Consider the following 21,607-nt stretch of genomic DNA (forward strand, 5'->3'; position numbering starts at 1 on the left):
ATTATTCCTCTTCAAATTACATTTTTAAAATGCTTAACATTTTGTGCTTGTTAACAGTGCCCTAGAAGCTAAAGCTATACACTTCCTTTCCGCTGAACAGGAACACTGTCCTCAGCACAAATTTCCTCACACTGTGAGATCTTGAAATGGATAGTCTATATACAGATATCTAACTAACCGTTAGGAGAAGAAACACATGGAAGGGTTCATTCAAACTTGTGTCGCACACTTCTATATGTAAAGGACTTTTTCTGCTGACCAGATTGACAACTGACCTTTGAGATTCAGCCAGAAGCAGAAAGTTACAAAGTGAGTTACCTTATGTTCCTTTACAGAAACTTTGTATTTGTCCTTTTATTTCAGATTAAAGAAGAAAAGCAAAGTGATCAGACCTATATATATATGATTTGATTTGATTGGTGCACGAAAAAAGGAAATAGACTAACTTTTGAGGGCATGACATAGTTTGGTCACAAACCCAAATTAAATTGACCTACTGAGATTATTCAAGTCCTTGTATGTACAGAGGAGTTTCTGTGATGTGGATACCTGTTCACTAGCAAGTGGACAGAGATCACCAATGCATTAAATGATGGTCATTTACTTAGAGGAATGTAAAACTATTACTGCCATGGATTTAGATTCTGACACCCCATCTCAGGCTGAACAGTAACTTTGCCTTACAAAAAGACTTCCCATGAAGTCTATAGTACTCTCTGGGATTCCAGGACAATTCAAGATGAAAAAAGCTGTGATGTAGCTGACAGCCTATATTTTTACGAGCTAGCTCAATATTAATAGTCTCCTGAATAAGTCAGTTTCCCAAACCTTCCAAGGCCCCTTCTAAAATCTTTTGTAACTTGGCCATCCTTCACTTAAACTGTGGCTGCTGGTAGTACTAGTTCCAATGGTACCACCCGCCACCAAAGACAGGACATTCCTGGAAGATTTTTTTAGTCAGTGAACATAAAGAAACACTGGAAGCCGGATCTTGGTACCTAAAGTCAAGAGCATAATTCAACAAAAATATTTAAACATCTGTACACCTGAGTCTTCTTGACTGCAAAAGGACTCATGCATGGAGTTATTCACACATTTAATTCCTGTCTGATTTGGGGAGCAAATACCCAGACGTTCATCTGAACCAAATTCTGGACTTGGTCTGATTCATTCATTTTAATTATTATAAGACAATTACAAATGCTTGCATTCAGATTCATGTTTTCGTTGACATTAAATACCTCTCACCCAATTTGGGAAATCGCTAAACGTACCAAAATCCACCCCCTCCCCCTTTTACACAATATAAAAGGAAATTGCAAACCTTCAGCAAAATATCCAAAAAACCCCAAAATACTGTGGCTGAAAACTGGAGTACTTTGTTTCAAAATGCAACATCATGGGAGACATCCAAAATACAGCTCCCCTAATTCACATATATCATAACACGTTTGGGATTTTTAGCTAAAGAAAATCTCTAGATCTTTTTAGTTAAGCAGAAGTTTATTATTGCTGTTATTCCCCTTGCCAACATCCACTTTTTGCAAATACTTGTATTTATATATTTATGCAGAAAACTCAACATTTCTGATATTTATATATGTAGAAACCCCAAATTTCTGTCAGAGTTGTAATGGATTTTTATTTGTTTATTAAGCTAAATCTAGTCTTAAGACATTTGGGGCCTGTGGAAACTGAACACAACTCATGCCCTCTCTCACTCTTGCCAGTTACAAAAAGCCAATGTAGTTGCTCTTACAAGCACTTCTGACACTGGGAACAGTAGCAAGTGTGCCCTGGACACATGCTACAAGATGGCTAATAGCACATTTTCTCAACCCTTAGCAGTTGGGGAATGGGAGGGATGGGTTTTCTTAGAGGCTCTCCCTAGCACAGATTCACCCACAATGGACCAGCTCACAAAATTTTTCATAAAGCAAATTAGTACAACCTAATTTTTAAAGCAACCTTCACCTATTGCAGTCTTTCCCAAACATAATATCAAAATGCTTAGCCAAGTGTTTTTAATACTGAATATAAAATATTTAATTTGATGCAGAAATACTGAAGCTAACTGAACACTGTCAAAAAAAAATCAAAGTTATGCAATCCATATGTGAACTGCCTTTGCTTTCATTTTGCATGCCTGCTGAACTTAATTTGTTACAAAGGTGGAGAGAATACCTTTTTCACAGGACAAGTACCAAGTTCAGTTCTGAACTTAATGGTGGTTAAATCCTCCAAATTAATTTCAAAAGGGCTTTCTGAAAGCAGAGACTAATGTGCTGGTATTTCCATGTTTATCAGATTATTGGAAGATTTATTATGGTAAATCAAAGGAACTCTAACTTTTCCCAAGTGACAGACTTGGGTAATACTGAACAAGTGTAGCTACAATGTAGTAAATATTATTACTGCTCCTGCATGTTTCATATTTCCATCATGTGTAGTAGGAGACATTGATGGTAATTATGCAGATTTGATAGAAGCAATCATTTGAATATTTTCCTTGTTTTGTTTTGTTTGGGTTTTTTTTGGGGGGGGGGGGTTAAATTATATGAATGCCATTTTCTACCCAAATGAGTTAATTTTTATATAGCAAGTCACTGCATTTTGCACTTTGGATAAAATATCCAGTCCATTGAGATGCAAGCAAATTTTTCTTGAAACAGTTTTAGCTACCCAGATTTTTTTCCTATTGATAAATTAAATAGCTTTTTCTGATCTAAAGTACTATTTATCAAATGCAAATCGTGTTGACAACAGAATTGTCTATTATTGTACCCTCATTAGCATGCACAATTACTACAAAGGCATTTTTTGGGCTAAGTGTGCTATGTAATTATGCTTGGTAAAACCTTATCATTAGTACGTTTAACGTATCAACCAAGGAAAACAACATGGCTAAATTAGCATATCTGACAAATGAAGGTGACTTATCTTATGAAAGAGAGGAGAGAATAGCTATAATTAAATCTAAATATTAAGGTCCAGCAAATACCCTGAAACATTTTCACAGGGGATGAAGAGTCTACACTGTTTTACATAAAGGATACCTGTTAAAATGTCATCTCTAGAAACTGACACAACTGACATGCTCCAGTTGACTATCAGTGATAGCACAGGTATCCCGGCTGATTTCCGATTGGCTGTCAGCCATGTCACAGCTACCCATGTCAATAATGCTCACTAAATGCATCAGGTCAGTTCTCTTCATGTGCACAGCCATTTCAAAACAGATACAATACAGGCATCTATGTCTTTAAAGGTGGACAACAACTCTCAGTGGTTTAAAGTAAAAGAAAAAAATCACACAAGCCCACACGTTGTGGCCATTCTAGCATGTTACTAATACCCAGAACAATGATGCTGCTTCTGCCTTTCTTTAAACAAACATTGATCAGCAGCTTTTTTTCATATTGCTGAAACGCCACATAGTGCCACACTGTACAAAATAATTAAGGGCTAGAATGCCCCTAGACAAGTAGGCAACCCTTCTTTCACTCTTGCCTGGATGAAAAATTGCTGTTTAGACTGCATTGCCACTGAAAGAGTGGGAGATAAGAAACAGGAGGTGCCCACTCTAAGCAGTTGGATGTGGACTAGAATCAACCTTGGCTCCTCTTGATGAATTGAAATAGCTGCTGGGAGAACACACACAGTAGGGTAGAGTATTAACCTATACCTTAGGAAGAGCAGATGAGAGTGCCTTATCCCCCCACAAAGCAGGTCACAATTCTAGCCCAGAGTTTTAACTTTGAGCAGAGAGGTTATGAGTTACCCACTTAACTTCAGTTTTTCCCAGCTCAGTTGAGCCCTCTTGGTTTGAAAATAGTTTAGAAAACAAGCTTACTTGAGAGGTTAATAAGCCTTTAAAAACAACCATCTAACATTATTATAAGTTATTCATACACTGCCAGAAGCAGATCAGTATAGTGACTTTCCTAAAATCATGTCCCCCCTTTTATTTCAGGCCAGTGCTTAATTTTTTCCTGGAAAGTTTGCAACAGCTGCAAAAAGAGCACACTTTTATCAAATCATTACAGTAAATCTACACATTTACATAGTTATTTGTATGCACTGAAATATAAATACACTATGTTGTTAGTTACTGCAAACATACTAACACCACCATTTTGTGATATGAAAGACTTATTTCCACATCTCGTACTTCAGCAAAATCCAGCCACATAGCACCTGACTTGTGGTGTGGAATGTGAATCATCTGTTGTGTTTTGTGTTTTTCCCCCATGAAGTAAATCACCTTTTTCCTCCTTACCAGAGGAAATAACATATTGTTGAACCACAAATATTGTTGAACCTCATCAGTTTGAGTCCCATTCCCAGACTGCATTTAATGGTTTAGTGCATCTAAACTTTCTCCACCCTACTTTGTAATATCCACTCAATGTTGGGGAGAAAGGGGCAACATTTTTCAACTACCCATGAGGGAGGAAAGGTGATTATGAACCCCAGAAACTGATGACATTCCCCAGGTTGAGATCTAATACACTAGACAGTACTTGTACTAATTTGGCCCACTGAGCTGTTGATGTTTTTTTCCACCCATTCATGCAATATAATGGTCATTTCTGTTCTGATCTAGCAGGAGATTTCCTAGCCAGAGGATCTGTCTCTAAACCATGTGTGCCATGGAGTACAGAAAATAGATATGAAGTGATCAATAGATATGAAGTTTCAGTAAATAGACCAAAAACAAAAAATATTATCATTAGCATGCTATAGAAGGGTTGGGGGTTTTTTTAAACAATAACGTTGATTGATGTAGTTTATCACATTGCATGTCTCATTGAACTTTAACTATTTGAAACCATGTCAAATGAAAAAAAAAATCCACATTTTCGAAGAAATTGCACTCAACCTTCACTTAGTGTTAAAAAAAGGTTAATGAAATTGGTTGGTCATGAACACCTATGCTTTTCTTAACCAATTTATTTTAAAAAGCACAAATTAAATTCAAATTAAGGACTTCCTGAATTAAAAAAAAACAAAACCTAATTTCTATTCATTCTATTTCCTATATTAATTTCATTAAACCACCCTTAATTTCTCTTACAAAGTTAACTTTTATGACCAATGCATTTTGTCAGGATAGTAGTCTAAATGTGTGAAGAATTAATTTTCTCTTATAAATGAGTGAACAAGATCTGAGGAAGATAAAATGAATGACTAAGTGATTGCAGTTAACCAAAAAGTTCCACTTTGCTCCCTTATGGAAAATGATGGAATATAATTTTATTGAACTCCATTATCCTAATGAGAAGATATTTCTACACTTGATCTTAGCCAAAAGGCCGGAGAAGATATTTTAATGACTTACTGCTGCTGCTTAATGAGGAGATTTCATAATTACTGAAACTACATCTGTTTGATTAATGAGCCTCTTCCAGGATTCATGCATATTCCTTCAGCTTAGCTGATGACATGCATTGCACATACATATAAGCATATAGTATGTGTCTGGTTTCTCATTCTATAGTAATATCAATAAATCACTAGTGGAAAAAATGATGGTAACAAATGATATAACATAAAGCTAATGTTCATTGGTAAGAATGGTGGCAATGAATACATATTTATCCCTTTTTTTAAACAGTTCCAATGCTGTAATTTATGCAATTGAAGCCTGTGGACCAAAGGCTATATGGTTAGTCTTTTAAATTAGTCTCAGTAACCTTAAAAAAAAAAAAAATGTATGCACACATATACACTTCACAAAAAATCCAAATGTATTTCCAAGAACAAAAATCACAAAGCATCCGTGTTAGAAAATAGCCACAATTGTTTGCAACTCTGGTTTCTTTTGTTGCTCCAATAATACAGTATTTTTAGGTCAAAGTTCTCAAAATAGTCTTGAATTTCCAGGCCTCTAAATCGCAACCATGTTTTCAGAAAATCTGAGCCTCCCACATGAATAAAATGATCAAAGCAGGTTCCCTGCATGTTTGAATAAGAGGCTAGATCTATTTCAGTATGGGCAGCAATAACAAAATTAACCTAAATTAAGGCAACCCCCCTGTCCCCTCATGATAAACCATTTTAGCAGAAGAAAAAAAAAAAAATCATGCAGTGTCTGCAGAATAGCCCAAGTAAACTGGTATAACTTAAAAGAAATACATAACAAATCACATGGCATTAGTGCCCAAATATTACATCTAATAACCAGAGGCACAACTGGCTAATGGTGCACCTGGGCTGTGGTGGTGTGCAGTAGGGCTGTGCGAAACGGCACTGTTCTATTCCGACTTCAGTTTCAAGGTCTGGACGGAACAGTGTTTTGTATCGAATTTCATTTAGAGTTGAAACAGTGAGGCTATTTTAATGCTGGTTTGACATTTTACCCAACCATTGCACTGGGGAAAGGAACTTAGCCCAGCTGGACTGAGTTCCCAACCCTAGTTCCACCACTGGGCTGAGTTTCCATCCCTCATGCTAGATGGGGCTGGGGATGGTCCGACTTCCCATCCCCAGCCCCATCTAGCGTGGGGGATGTGAACTCAGCCCAGCTGGGATGACTTCCTTTCCCAAGCCCGATCCTAGCCCCAGGGACTGGAAGTCAGCCCAGCTGGACTGGCTTCCCATCCCCCGCACTATGGTCAAACCATTTCAACTAGCCTTATTTGTTTCAAGGCTGTTTCGCAGCACTTCGTTTCATTTCAATTTTGCTGTTTTGACCTCAAAATGAGTTGAAACAGTGTCAAAACAAAAAACGGCCAGTGAAATTTCATACAGCCCTAGTGTGCAGCGCACAGGCAGTGGCCATGACCAAAAGTTCACTGCTGTGGGAGGAACTCAAATTCATCTCCATTATTTGCTACTGACGTGGATTGAATGATCATGTAAACATAGATTTTCCCTGGCAAAAAACCCCCTCCTCTCACTTCAAACCTCCCGCCATTTCTCCTAAACTGGTTACTAGTGATGGTACTTTGTCCTCTCTGCACCCATACTGCCCTAGCAATTGCAGGAGAGGTGCAGGTGTTTGAACGCTGGGCAAGATCCCCTCCTCAGTTCTATTCCAGCACCTACTCCCCAACTTAAACAGCATCCAGGGTTCATGTCCTGCTTCCTAACCATTGTTAAGCGATTGGTAATAGCTATAAGAGTGTAACAATATTTTTAAAAGTGGAGGAAGGTAGCAGCTCAAAATGAATAAGCAAACGCTTGGGAAAAATTGTGTGGTCCGAATTTGCAGCATGAGTAGGTAAAGATATTGTTCAGTTGGTCACTCATGTTTTGACATTCAGACTAGTTTTGTGGGCAAACCTTTTACATTGATTGGCCTGTTATTCAGAATTCTCACATCTTTGTGGTTTTGGCATAAAACAAGGACCAACTTCTGGTGAAGCTCTCCACAGCTGCAGGAACTGTGGGAAGGAAGAACATGAAGGGGCTGGGACATAGAAATTGTGCCTTCATCCCAACACTCCTAGTATGGGTGAATGAAGCCCTTCAGTTGCTTCATGAGCAACTTCACAGCAATGTTTATAAAACATGTAAAACAAATTGGCCATTATTACCCTTCCCTATCCTTGTTCGTATCACTGCATTAGCCTGGCTGAACACCATTCTACTGGCAGAAATTAGGAATGGGGATTCCAATTCCAATTCAAGTAAATCAGTCTTCACTAATCAATTTCCCTTAGTGTCAGACAGTGATAGCATATCGACTGAGACATATTTAATGCTGGGTTTCACAGCAAGATTTCAGGTTGCAGGATAGGGGTTGAGAGAGAGACTAACTACTAAGAGCCGATAAAGATGCAGTACACATTTCAAAATGGGTGCTTTGCCATGATGTTCTTTCTACAAAGTGATTATTTAGGAAAATACATTAATATTTCCTATTTCTTAGAAAAACACCTTTTGACTTGACTTTCTCAGGGAGATAAATATTTTACATTGTTATGTGCATCAGAACTAGCAGTAAGGAGGGGATAGGTTAGTCGTGTTAGTCTGTAGTCAGGCAGGAGGGCAAGATGCCACCTTAGACCGGATACAGACATTACAGTTTTCCTGGCATAAGTGGTCAGAAACCAATCTATACCAGTAAAAAACAAAAAGTTTAGAATACATAGCCTGGTTTAAAACTGGTGAAACCCCACCTAAGATTTCTCCACCCTGGGCATACACATGTTCTGCTTACTACTGATCTAAACTATGCCACTTACAAAGAAAACCAAAAAAACCCCACATAACTCGGATCAATTCTGCCTCCAGCTTTCTGAGTGTCTGTACCTAGCCTTAGTCTTTAAGCAGCCACTCTGTGCTGCCTTCTGCCAATAGAAGAGGCAGAGGCAGATAGAAAGAGATTCTGGTCAAGCCACACTAATACAATATAACTGACTGCATCAGTATACAGTGGTATAACTAGAGTAGTAGTGCAATGAAAACAGAATTTCACCCGACATAGTTGGGTCATAACCACTCATCAGCATTTCTTCCTCTTCTCCTAATTCTCTTTTGCTCTGCTGTTCTGTTCAGTCTCAATTATTATTTCTTGCTATAACTCAAAATTAGAAGATATTAGTGAAAGGAAGAAACAAAAGATAAGCAAATTAACTTGGAATATAACTTTTAACCTTTAAAGGAGTGCATATTTCTGGGATCTAGCCAGTTTGGCTCAGGAATAAATAGATGTTTTATGTGGATTTATACAAAATTAGCAAATCTTTTCAATCCCATGAAGACATGATCTTATCACAATCAGAACCCTTGCAAGCAAACAGTCATGGAGGGATCAACTACTTAATAGGAATTAAAGAGTAAAAGTACCCTTCTACCATTTAATATCATCAGGATTAAGCCACATTGACAATACAATACTGGAGAAAAAATGTTGTGATGACAACTGCCAGAACCAATACACAGCCAAGCTAAAGCAGCACTAAATACAACAGCTAAGACCTCAACACTAAACACAAACTGGTGAAAGCTAAAGCAGCAAAACATTTTATCTGGGAGCTGTAATAATTCATATCCTCTGTGGACTCGGCACAGGAGAGAACTGATAGCAGTCGCTGACCCTTGCTTTCCTCTTGCACAACTATTTGCAGTGCAGTATCTTTACTATGCTGCAAATCAATACCTTCAATAAGAAAGTTGCCTGAGTAGGAACTGTAGGGTTGAGTTTTAAGAATACAATGCAATGCATTGTTAAAAAGTTTGAACGAAAATGCCTTCCTGAACTGCCTGTGACTGTTTTTAAGACTGCTACCAGATTCACTGTAAAAGGCAGAAGAGGTCGTGTTTAGGTTTATTTGGATAAATATTAAAACTGAATACACAAAAGGATATTTTTCCAATTTCAGACCTGGAAGATGGATTAAAAAGATTTACATTTCAACTGGATCTGCTTAAAATAGACTGTGGAATAATAAGCAGAAGTGGGAGAGGAAACTCAATTTAAAAAAATGGAGCAGCAAACAAGTGAAAGACAGACCAAAAACTTCATTTTGGAGAACACAGGAGAACAATTTGCTTTAAAAGAATGTATGATGCATGATAGGCTACTGTCAACTGAATATAGCATAGGAACCAACAAGAGAAACATTCATAACATGAAATAAAAGAATAGGAAAAAATATTAATACCTTAGGTGGGAAGGCCCATAATTCTGAGAGTTTCATGAGGTACATTAACATTTTAAAGATGTGTTTAGCTTGATGTAATCAATCAGTATGGGGGGGTGTGGGACCTGAAGGGAAATGGTGGATTCACTGTGACTGCTTATAACAAGAGAAAGGAGGGATAATAGATTAAAAACCCTAACCAATTAAGTCCCAATCCTGCCAATATGCATCCACGTGTTTAGCTTGACTTGCTTTATAAGCATTATCTATAGAAGTGGAGACAGATGGCTGGATTACATCTTGCACAAAACAACTCAAACTCTGTAGCTGAAGTGGGAAAATAAGGCATCGAGGAAGATGAAGTCTAGCCAACTAAAGGACAACAAAGCCATGAGGCAGCCAATCTACAAGATTCATGAGACACTACAAGACATGTCAAATTCTTAATATTTTGAATTTTGGCTAAAAGATATTGGCTTTCACTGGGGGGTGGTGGTAAATGATTACTTGAAAACAGGAGACCAACACCTTAAAAATTATTCAGTCAGAAACCAAATTTTCCATTAAAATTATTGTGACAAAGTTTTCATACCAGCCTTATTAAAGTGTAGGAATAACAAAATATATTTTTACTCCTGGAGATCTTAGTTTTGGGTCAAAAACATTTTCCTTTTTCTGAAAGCCAGAGTTCTACAATACTATGGAAAACAAACAGACAAACAAAAAGGTTTATTTGTATTTGAATTCTTGATCCACACTTTTTTTTAAAAACAAACCTTTAACTTGGGAGACTCTCTAGATATTTGGTCACCAGCAAAAAGTTGATTTTCCTTTTCAAAGTTAAATGAACATTTCAGTTTCATGTTTTTGTTTTTTTTAAATCCTCTTTAAAAAAAGAAAACATTTCAGTAGTTTCTTAATGTGCCTCTAGTCAAGCAAACAGAACTTTAGAGTGTCTACACATGTACTCTGGGGTGAAGGGGGGTGCTTTAATTAGCTGCTCCAATGCATGCTAATAAGCATGCATCAGAGCAGAGCTCCATCATGTGTATAGTTGCCCTTAAATGCCAGTTGCTAACAGTCTTATGACTAAGTATGGTTTTCTGTGCCTCTAGATACTAATCATGCCCTTTGTGTGATGTCTTTTCAGAGGCATGAATGAGTGCTCCAAGACAGAGCAAGCGATTCCATGAATTAGACAATATTCTATCATCAGGCGAACAGGCTTGTTTAAAAATGGCAAATCCCTGCATTTTTTACAGTTATTATTGTCTTTGTATTTATATAGAGAAAAATCAGAAAACAAAATGGGTCTCAGCTATATAATATATTCCTTCAGGGTTGGAGGGGGTGGGGATGGGGGTTAAGGATTTAAATGGTGCATAAACCCCCTCCTTTTTTCAAGATTTAAATGCTTCTAAACATTGACTGTTCTCTATTATGTCATCTGGGAACAGTTTGTCTTTGGTTAGACTTTCAGTATTAATTACTGGCACCCACTGTCAGCAAGAGTTAATTTTGTCAGTGCAAGCAAGGATGAATTTTGTCCTCCAAATTATAATCCAACAACCATGTTCTGAATATAGCCCCAAATGGCTCTGATTCCATCTTCATTTACACCGATTTCCATTGGTGCATCCCATTGTCTTCACTAATGTTCCTTTGAAGAGACGTGTATATGCACAATTTGTTGCAAATGCATTTTGCATGCAAAGTCTATAGCTATAGACACTAAAGCACTCTTTGTTTGCTATCTGCAAATTAGTGTATGCTTCAGCATCATGTATTATGCAAAGTATCTGGGTCTTGCATTATGCTTTGCTCTCTATGGAGACAGAAATTTCATCCTTATACCGTAAAACATACTTGTTGCTGACATAAGCTATTTCTTAGTGTCATCCATAGGTCAGCAGAATGACAGCAGCAGACAAAGGGAAAGCACTGTTTTAACTGGGGAGGTAAATGCCATACTTGATCATGACTGTTAAACAGTACAAAAAGAAGATGAAAATTGATTAAGAGGCTCATCTTAATATTAAGTTGTGTGTGAGCTAAGAGACTGTTTTCACAGATCTTGAATACCATTTAAATGTAAACGTTTGCAAATGCAAGGAAATGAAATGGCATTTGGGACAAAACCCCTCAGGATTCTGCTTATTAAAAATGCTGATGTCCCATCCAAGTACCTACATTTATTTTGAACCACGATGTGCAGTCTACCACTTCCAATAAGTGGAACCCAGGGAATATCAGAAATTCCCTGTACAAAACAGCCAATTCTAAATGCATTCACCTCAAGTGCCATCATGCCAATGATAATATGCATTATTTTAATCACTGAATCCACAGAAGAATCTGCTAATTCTGACTGCTTACTATGGTAACAAGTTTTCAACTTAGTGAAAGAAACAGAGCTGAACTGAAAAACATGATGAAAAATATGGTGGAAAAATTAAGAGACTGAAGATGCCTAATCCAACGTATGATTCTAAAACCACTGAAGCTGTAAGAAATGGCACCTGTTTAGTTATGGTGGTTGCAAGCATTCAAATGAACTAGTGGAAGTTTAGCAATTCAGTTTGCAGCTACAAGCCTTATCAGCTGAACAGTGGACAAACCCTCCTCAAGCCAGCTGCTTTTCCTGCAGACAAACTATATTGCAGGGGGCACCCAGCCAGAGGATGCCAGAATATGCATCCCAGTGTGCTTTGCAGACTTCTTCTCAGTCTGCCTGGAGTCATGAAGCAGCAGCCAAAAGCCCAAGTCTGGGAGATTAGCTGGCAAACCCACACCATTATGCCCCTGCTCCTCACAATGACCCCTCTCTCTCCTTTTCTCTAGTCAGGCTATCAGATAGCAGGCTCAGAGTGGGCTTTTAAAGCCTGTCAAATTCCCCTCCAGCATCCCACAATGGATATCTACCCCTCTGGCACCAGCACCACGGGGAGTATTTTTCTGTCACAGCAACCCGAGTCACTGACTATCCCCTGGTGAAGGAAGATGAAGCAAGGCATTACAGGATGCCAGAGGACAGCAGAAAAGCTTCTATTAGAGAGGTAAGCATACAAGTGTCCATTCAAATCAGTGGAATCCCCCACGGACCAGACTTCTACCTCATCAGATGAGATTTAAACATATATCAAGGGTGCCATTTTTACTCCCTGTAAATTACAATTTCACTGGTAAAAATGCTTGTATACCCCCTTAATAGACCTATTTCTGATCATTATATGCTCATACCAGTTATCATTTCTGTTGATGTTATGTACACCAAAAATGAACTCAATTTCGCTGACCTGAACTCTGTCCATTTTGCAAGGCTGGCAAAATTTAGAAATAGTTTGTCACTAAGGGCATAGGCACCTGAGCAAGATATACATTTCACTGGGCACACCTAGGTGTTAAACCAATGCACCTCAAATTTTCTGCACAGAAAAATCAAGCTCATAAAGCACTCCTGGGCAAGTAATTTGTTCCCAACAGGGGCAGTTCAGTTCAGGGCTGTTCCTGCCCTGCTCTGCCTCCCTGTAGCAACTAGGGGGAGCTCTAGGCTCCCCTGGGTGCCAGCCCTGGGTTGGCAGGGGGCACAGGGCCCGGTCCTGATCTCCGCAGGGCGAGAGAAGATCTCAGCTACAGGGCAGCTTTCTTCCAGGGTCCTGATCTCCATATGGCTGGGAGGCAGCTGCCCTACAGCTGGGGCAGCTCCCACTTCCCTGTAGAGATCAGGGCTTAGCCAGGAAGTTGTGCCCCTCCCCCCCCACTCTCCATCCCTAAGGTCTACACATGCACAGCAGCACAGCAGTTAACACACCATTTTTCTAGAACCTGTACATATCGGTACTAGCAGATGAATAAACTAATTTAATGCTACATGTGCACATGTAGATGCTGATGCTTTACTGTGCACATGTAGCATTAAAAGCATCTCATGTAAATGCACCCCCTGAGGGATAAGAGACCATGGGCTGGGTTCCGTTTACTATGGGGTACAAAATACATACGCTAGCAATCACTGCACAGCAGTTGCAGTATTCTGAAGTGAATGTGCCTAAGTTCAAATATACAAGGCAACTGGACTGGCAACATTCTACAACTTAGGCACACAGTTAAGTACGTTGATCAAATCAGACTCTTATTTCTGACTCAAAATTTGTTGGTTTTGCCATGTCATTCAGAAAGCAGCAAATTTTGAACCACATAGAATCTAGAAGTTAACTCTCTCTTAGTTGAACTAGGTTGAATTTTATATAGAAAAATCACAGAAGACAGTCCAAGCCCATCATACCATTTCCATAGACTATTTTCAGCTTGCAATTACACTTTGATGGAGAAAAATAAAAATTAAAAAAACACTGAAATCATAGCATGGTCTAATTACTGATATTCTCTAAATTAGATATCTTCAAGAACCACTGGATTCACTGGTTATAAACAGTTACCAGAGTAACAGAGCCTCATTTTAACTTTGCATTAAAGTCTGTTAGAATTCTTTAGTAGAATTTATTCAAATTAAAAAGTATGTTCCGAGTGGCATGCCAATACTGTTTAAAATGTGTTGTTTATTGATAACAAACCTGCATGTATATGTTTTCATCCAACCCCCCCATAAACTTTAATAATTATGCAAATTATGTATAAACCAGCATTTTTCCTTTCAATTATTTATAAATCAAAGTAAATACGCTTAATATTATTCCTCCTCTCTTTCTCTCCTAACCTTTAGTAAAGCTGTGCTCTGCTGAACAGTAGCTGCTTCAAACCACCCATGGCTGTGCTTCATGGGGGGTAAAGTATTGCCTGTCAGGCATACAGTGTTTTTTTTAAACAAGGATTTGCATTACATATTAATTCTTCATCTTATCCTACCATATGGCTGAATCACAAAACAAGATTTAATTTCAAGTAACAAAAAACAGATATACCAACCATCAACCATCTCCTCCTCCCTGAGATGTGGAAAGAAAGTGCACCCTGTACTGTCACTGTATCCAAAAGTGACTTTTTTAACCATGGCTTATCACAGCACTTCTACTGGAAGCTCCCTCTATTTTTTAATAACTGCAGGCTTTTATTTAAGTGCCATTGTTTATGATCCATTCCATCTTCATTGTATGAGGAGAAAAGGTATTCTAGAGTAGACACATTTTAGGTCACAATACAGCATTCTAGACCTTCGGAGGGGTGTCAAAACTCAACCACCCATCAAAGAAAAAAAAAGTTAGACAAAACAACAGCACCAGCTTTATGATCTTGCTATGCCATACCAATTTAGAAAGATGACAGACATTCTGCAGCAGCCACATTTTCCTAAATGAGTTTAATGAGCAAGTTTCTTGAAAACCACAGAACAAACAATGACAGTTTCCTTTCAAAGCCATCTACCTTTGGAAAACTGGGCATTTGATTACATACTTTCTGAAAAATTATCAGCAGCCTTTTGCAAAAAGTTAAACTCTGTGTAACCCCCTCCCATCCTATACACACACAACAAATCAGAAACATTCGGCTGTGATGCCTAACAGAACACACAGTTTGATTATCTCGTATCCCAAATTTTTTGTTGTTATCTCTGTTCTTCATCTGAACCACACCTCCACGTGGACTACTTCATGAACTACCATGAAGTACTATAGTAGTTCAGCAAAAAAGTAGAGCCTGTAGTACATCATAGGAAATGTACTGTGATCAGAGTCCAAGAGAATATGGAGATGAGGCACTGAGTGGAATGCAGAATTACTCTGGAAAAGAGTCTTGAAAATGTCCTGAGTACCTGCTAAAGATATTTAAATGACAGGATTATGTAGTGGGGCCTAACTCATGCTTCTTAAATGTATGAGCTACGTTTAAAAAAGCCCAAGGTGGAATCAACCTGTTACATGGTTTTCTGTAAGAGGCATAGTTTAGATCAGTGGCAAACAGAATACACATTGGCCCTGGGGAGGGGGGAGAGGAATCTTAGACCAGGTTCTGCCCTTTTAAACCAGTCTACATGTGATGAACATCTGTTCTGTTCCAGGCATAGGCCAATTGTGGGTGCTGAACTTCTATTCTGTTACGGGTATGGACCAGTTTCTGGTCACTCATACCAGCAAAAGTGTAGCGTCTGTACCTGGTCATGGAACAGGTCCTACAGTGAATTGACTGCAATCATACAGATCATTTCTCCTGATCAATCTTCTTGCACTCCCAAGAACACAAGAGAAAGAGAGGGGTTGTGAGAAACCAAGACGAATTTTGAGTTAGGCAAGAGTAAAGAGAACCACCAAAAAACATTTCTATCCATTACAGTTCAAATTCCAATGATGAGTTATCATTAGCTTGTGGTCAGTATTATTGGACACACAATACATCTAAGAAAATCCGAAAGGTCCGTCACCGCACACTATGGGCACTTTTGGGCGGGGATGCTTTAATTAGAGTGGCATGCATATCAGAGTCTGTGCTGAAAAATGGCGGCTTTTAACTAAAGCTCAAACAAGTTAAGCACCCCCACCACCATTTTTCAGTGCAGGGACACTGATATATGTGATGCTGGAATCTGCTGAAGTATGGTAATTACCACATTCCACCAGATTCAGTTAATCAAGTCTGCTCTGACACGCTACAATTGCAAGGCATTGGAGCCTCGCTTCATATGTGTAAGTGCCCTATGTGCCAACATAACCAATAGTTTTCTATGTACAGCATAGTTTCTATTCACATAGACACACATTGTGGGAATGTCAAGGGATTCTGACAAATTTCCTGGTTTTTCCTTGGAGTGATCCCAGCAGTCCAAGTCCTCTCCTCACTGCCCTGCTGCATGTGTTGGGAAATCTGTCCCTCCAACAAATTGGTCTCTCCCCAACTGGACTTTGCAGCTTAGTAGAGGAGAACCCTGTAGAAGCCTGGGTTGCAAAAAAACAAGGGGACTGCAAGCCTCAAAAGAAATTGAATGCCAGTTGCTGCCAGCCACCCTAAAAATTACTCTCACCACAAGCCAAACTGTAAGGCAAAATGTCAAAACAGGTTTATTGAATAAGACAGAAAAACAAAGTAGTAAAAGTTTGGGGACAGATATAACCAAAACAATGAAAAAGAAACACCCTATAGCTAATCTGAAGGAACTTCCCAGGCTTTCCTCCATTTCCAGCAACTAGCAATCTTGCTGAATTCTTAGGTTGCCCTTCAGCTACCTTGGCTGGTGTCATGAACCCTATTATGTTTCAGGGGTCATGGCATGTGAAGAACACTTTCTCGTCTTTTATTTTACTGATATGGCATGTATGGTTTCATTGGAAAGCTGTGTCATTTTATGTTTTGTCATTAGTGTATCAATTGTGTTATGCTATCTGTATATTTCTTGATGGTTTTAGATATAGTTTAGTCAAAGAAAGGAAGTAGGTGGATCTGTTAAATCCCTTGCCATTACATTGAGTGAAAACACATGCTATTCCCAAAAGCAGATAGGAGTTGAGTCCTAAGGTACTGTTTGCCTATAATGGGGAAATGAAATCCTGTAGAGCAAAGAATAGTGGCCCATGAGGCCAGAGGTAGCAAGAGACCAGACACTTCTGAAGGATTCTGGGAACTCATCAGTATTAGAATAATGCTGATGAGGGGGCTGGCATTAGAGGCTTTTAAAGATCCGTCTAGAATAGAATAATTGTCTTTGAACCTCAAAATTTGGGGGTTCAATTACGGCACTTGCCAGGACTGATAGACTTAGCTGGGAGGCTGATCTCTAAAAACTCTGACAAGGACTATCATAGAAGGCTAGGGAAAACAGGTCTCTCAAATTCACCCCTCATTATTTCTTTCATCTCTATTTTCCATTTCATTTTGCACAGTACATATTTATCTGACATATTATTTCTTTCCAAGCTCTAAAGTCTCTCTAACAAGTATGTTAATAGCGTTCTCTTTGTTATGTACTAGGGTATTGGGTGGTATATATATCAATCAATCAATCAATTAATCTTCCATTAAGGATTTGTATTAAAAATATATATGTGCAATAATTTTGGTTGAGAGGCTAAGGACAGAACACAGCTCTTAAATTTTAATGCCACATTTCATTGATTAGTACTGCATAGTCAGTCAATGCCATTCCAGGATATTCTCTGTAATGGTATGCTGCCTCTAAAGAAAGAGCTTCTCTTTTCAGTAACACTGTATTATTGACTTCAACTATAGTCTAAGGAAGATCAAATCAGTTCAATGAGTGTGCTCATTTATATTCAAACAACACTACTCAGAGTGATTAATAGCACTTTATTCCTAGGGATAACAATGTTTGTGCATAATATATATATATATATTTTATCCTTTAGATTGTAAAGGTCATTAGATTGAAAGGTATTGCTTTTCTGAGTGTTGTGGCGTCTGCTAGGTAATTCCTACGACCATTTCATTTTGATATCAGTACATCGAGCGTAAGCAGTTGACATATGAAAAAGAGAGCAAGTGGTCTGCTATTTTTAAGTTTCTTTTCCTTTTCTAGGTATTACTACCGTGTTTCCCCGAAAATAAGACACTGTCTTATATTTATTTTTCCTCAAGAAGACACACTATGGCTTATTTTCGGGGGATGTCTTATTTTTAAAACAGCATTTTTTTTTTTTCTGTTTTTTTGCACCGGTCCTGGAAGCACTGTAATACCAGGTCAATGCATGGAGTGGATGGAGCACGCTCCGGTTCCACCACCCAATACCAAAACTATGTATGATGTTAATCCAAAGCCGCAGCCACAGCTTTATTCTTCTCCCTGAGGACACACAATACCTAAAGCAGAACTTCTTGCTCCTCACTTCACTGAGGAGACTTTTACTTTCACTTTCTATTTCTCCCTCTCCGGTCACCTCCGAGATAGCAGCTGTCACGATGGGGCAAATGAGAAGGGCTGCCCGTCTTATTTACCGCTTCGCGCCGGTACGCTTAGCCACACCCATCACTATGTCTTATTTTCGGGGTATGGCTTATATTGCGCAAATACGTAGAAATCCTGCTATGGCTTATTTTATGGGTATGTCTTATTTTCGGGGAAACACGGTACCTATTCCATGAGAAGTCAAAAAATAAAGAGGCACTTATTTCTAAGGTGGTTATTTGTAACTAGATACTTGCTCACTTTCCATTTTGCATACTCAGTAAGAAGTAGATCATCATACACCTATCCATATTTTCCACAGATAGCTCTTTGGGAAGGCATCCCAGGAGCCAGCTGGGATTGGAGGGTGCAGAGGGAAGAAGGGGAAGTACCAGCTGTCATACAATTCTGCTAGTGGCATGGTGGCAGCCTGAAGTCACTGCTGTCCACATACATTCCTCTGCCCCAGCAGTCTAGCTGCTTTGTTATGCCTCTGTTTAAAAGCAAGAGATATTGTCCATTCCTTTTGCTAAACACCACCTTCTAAAGAATATTTGGATTATATTCCCGAGTTGGTATTGATAGATGCTAGACATGACTATTAGTACTTTGACTCAGGAATTAGAGATTCATACACTAGTGAGTGTTACTCAACATTTTATCCTCAGAAAAGTACTATAGGTAACTGAAAATCCTTTAAGTGCATTAACATAAATGAGACTTTAAAGCCCAGATCCTGTTAGCTTTGCATGGATCACATTGCAGGTACAATAGTATTTTAGGAAAGTAATGTCTTTGGGCTTGGAATCCTCTTACTGTCTGATTTGCTGTGGAACATGGAATTCATCACTAGTGCAGAGACAGATGAATGCAGTTCCATTGTACACACATTTCTAAAGTAGGTTTTTTACCTTCAAGATTAATTTCCTTGATTTTAAGCAAAAAATATAGCGCCTCTCTAGGTGGAATTTAATACATTTTTTTTATTTAAAAAAAGTTTTAGGCATGATTGCTCTAAAATAATGATTCTCAACCAGGGTGTTACAGCACCCTAGCAGAATGCCATACAACATTAGCTGTGCAAAGAGGATCAGTAAGATAAACCCAAATATTTAAAACTAGAATCCATTCCAACCTGCTGTGAGGTTTGAGTTCTTTGCAGCAGAAGAGTTGTTCTATTAATTTTTTGACTGCAGAAAAATAAGTGAAAATTAAGACCTGGCATTTTCCAAGGGGTGCCTCAAATCTAGCAAGAAGCTCCTTCAGTCTAAAAAGATTGAAAACCCATGCCATAAAATATGAGGATAAAATTCCAGTAAATCCACAACAGTTAATTTACAGAATTTAAAGCAAATACCATTGGATTATTTAGTCTAACCTCCTGTATGGCATGGGACCAGAAATCCACACAATTGAGTCAGCTGTAATTTTATATTTACTTCTAAATCACTAGAGGTAAAAGTTCAACTTGTATAGGACATAGTACATAACTGTGCCAAAACCATCCAGAAAAAACCCACTGAATGAGCCCTCACTGATTATTGCTTTTTGGGATCTATCAGTTAACTAAATCTTAATCTACTTAATGCACGTTTTGTTGATCTGGTGTAATGTAATATTTTCATTAGAATCCTCCTGTGACACTAGTTCAAACATCTAACAAATACATTATTTCCACACAGTTACTTTCTTCAGTCATACTTGTAAACTCAAAGAATGAAATAAGGCTCATTTGAAAGACCTGTTCTTTTTAAAATATGTTTGTATTTTACAGCCATTGGCAACTCATACTGAAAATGGTGTGAACCAATGCAAACCTACAGTATGTCGCCTATTTTCTGCAAGGATGGTATTTGGTTCCCCAAGAGTAGTGGATAACTGACCTCTGGAAAGTCCATTAAAACAGGGGGGTTTTTGAGATGGACAAAGCTGGATATTAAAAAAAAAAAAAAATCTCATTTGTTACAAAAAAAGATGCCTAAAGAAGAGACAGTCTTATACATCGTACTATAGGAACTGTAATAACAGTTGGGAATAGAACAAAATGGTACATAGTACTATAGGAACTGTAATGATAACAGTTGGGAATAGAACAAAACTAGTTTTAATAAAGAAGGTGTGTCTGTTATTTACCCCTCTGGTACATCTTCCAGTGAAGGGTAATGTTGAGGCAATATAGATGCCATACAATCTTGTGCTGCCTCCACTTTCCATGTCCAGAAGATCGCCATGACAGTGTTATCTTGGCCATACCCTTTTCCCCAGCCACATTGTCTGGTGTGAAACTGTTTGCTGCACTCGGTTTAGGTGTAGGGAGCTTACTTTAAGTTGCCTACACCTAGACCAGGAAGGTAGGGGTGCAGCACTTCACAGGTCCTGGGTTCAAATGTTTTACACTTCTGGGAGCTGCACAGGAAAACTGGAGTAACAGGGGTGGAGGGAGGGGTGGGCAAGATTGGGAAGGGGTTGGTTGGTTAGTCTGCAGAGGGTAAGGTGAAGTTGGGCACTTAAAGTAACTCAGGATTGGGGGTGGGGAACATGCAGCCAGGGGCTAGGGCAAGTAAAATGGACTTTCCCAGCCCCAAGGCTGTGCTGCAAATACATACAGGCATTTGGTGAGATTGAATGCCTGCACAGGTGGGTGTTTGGATTGACCTAACCCTGGTTATGCACAACTAGATTGTCATAGCTGACTCTGGAGGCCTTTAGCAGCTTGTCCAGGCTCTATGCTCATTTTAATAATAGGTACTTCAGCAGTGCAAAGGTAGATTTAAAAGCCTCTTTTGTTGCCCTATCTGACGCTCCACAAAACCCACTTCATTCTGAATCTTGGTCTCATTTCTGAGACAAATTAAAAAATGGTTTCTGGATCTGCTTATCTTGCCATGTACACATGTACTCCCATTGAGTTAACTGAGTACTACACAGGCAAAAAGTGGCTGGTAGAAAAAAGGCCTTTTGTGTTTTAGAAATTAAGGAGCTTCTATAGTTAGACTGCAAGTTCAGGTCTGGCCTTCAGTTAAGTGGCTGAAGAAAAGAAGGAGCTCGCAGCACTTTGTTTATTTATTACCGAATGCAGCAAAATGGGAAAATACCTGGATTTTTCTATTCCATTTCTATTTACTGACAACAGCACTAGCTCAGTATCGACCAAAAGGCTAGGGGC

The 21,607-nt window shown here is 38.7% G+C and overlaps 1 protein-coding gene and 1 pseudogene across 1 annotated transcript in view; both read right to left on the reverse strand.

Annotated features, from left to right (window-relative positions):
- CNTNAP2 (contactin associated protein 2) overlaps window positions 1–21,607 on the reverse strand; it is a 1,889,175-nt gene that overhangs the window by 1,349,889 nt on the left and 517,679 nt on the right. The gene's annotated exons all lie outside the window — the stretch shown is intronic.
- Window positions 18,200–18,329, reverse strand: LOC149864464 (U2 spliceosomal RNA; annotated as a pseudogene).

The sequence above is a fragment of the Crocodylus siamensis genome, chromosome 5 (genome assembly GCF_052110815.1).
Source record: "Crocodylus siamensis isolate JL-2025a chromosome 5, ASM5211081v1, whole genome shotgun sequence".
NCBI classification, from domain to species: Eukaryota; Metazoa; Chordata; order Crocodylia; family Crocodylidae; genus Crocodylus; species Crocodylus siamensis.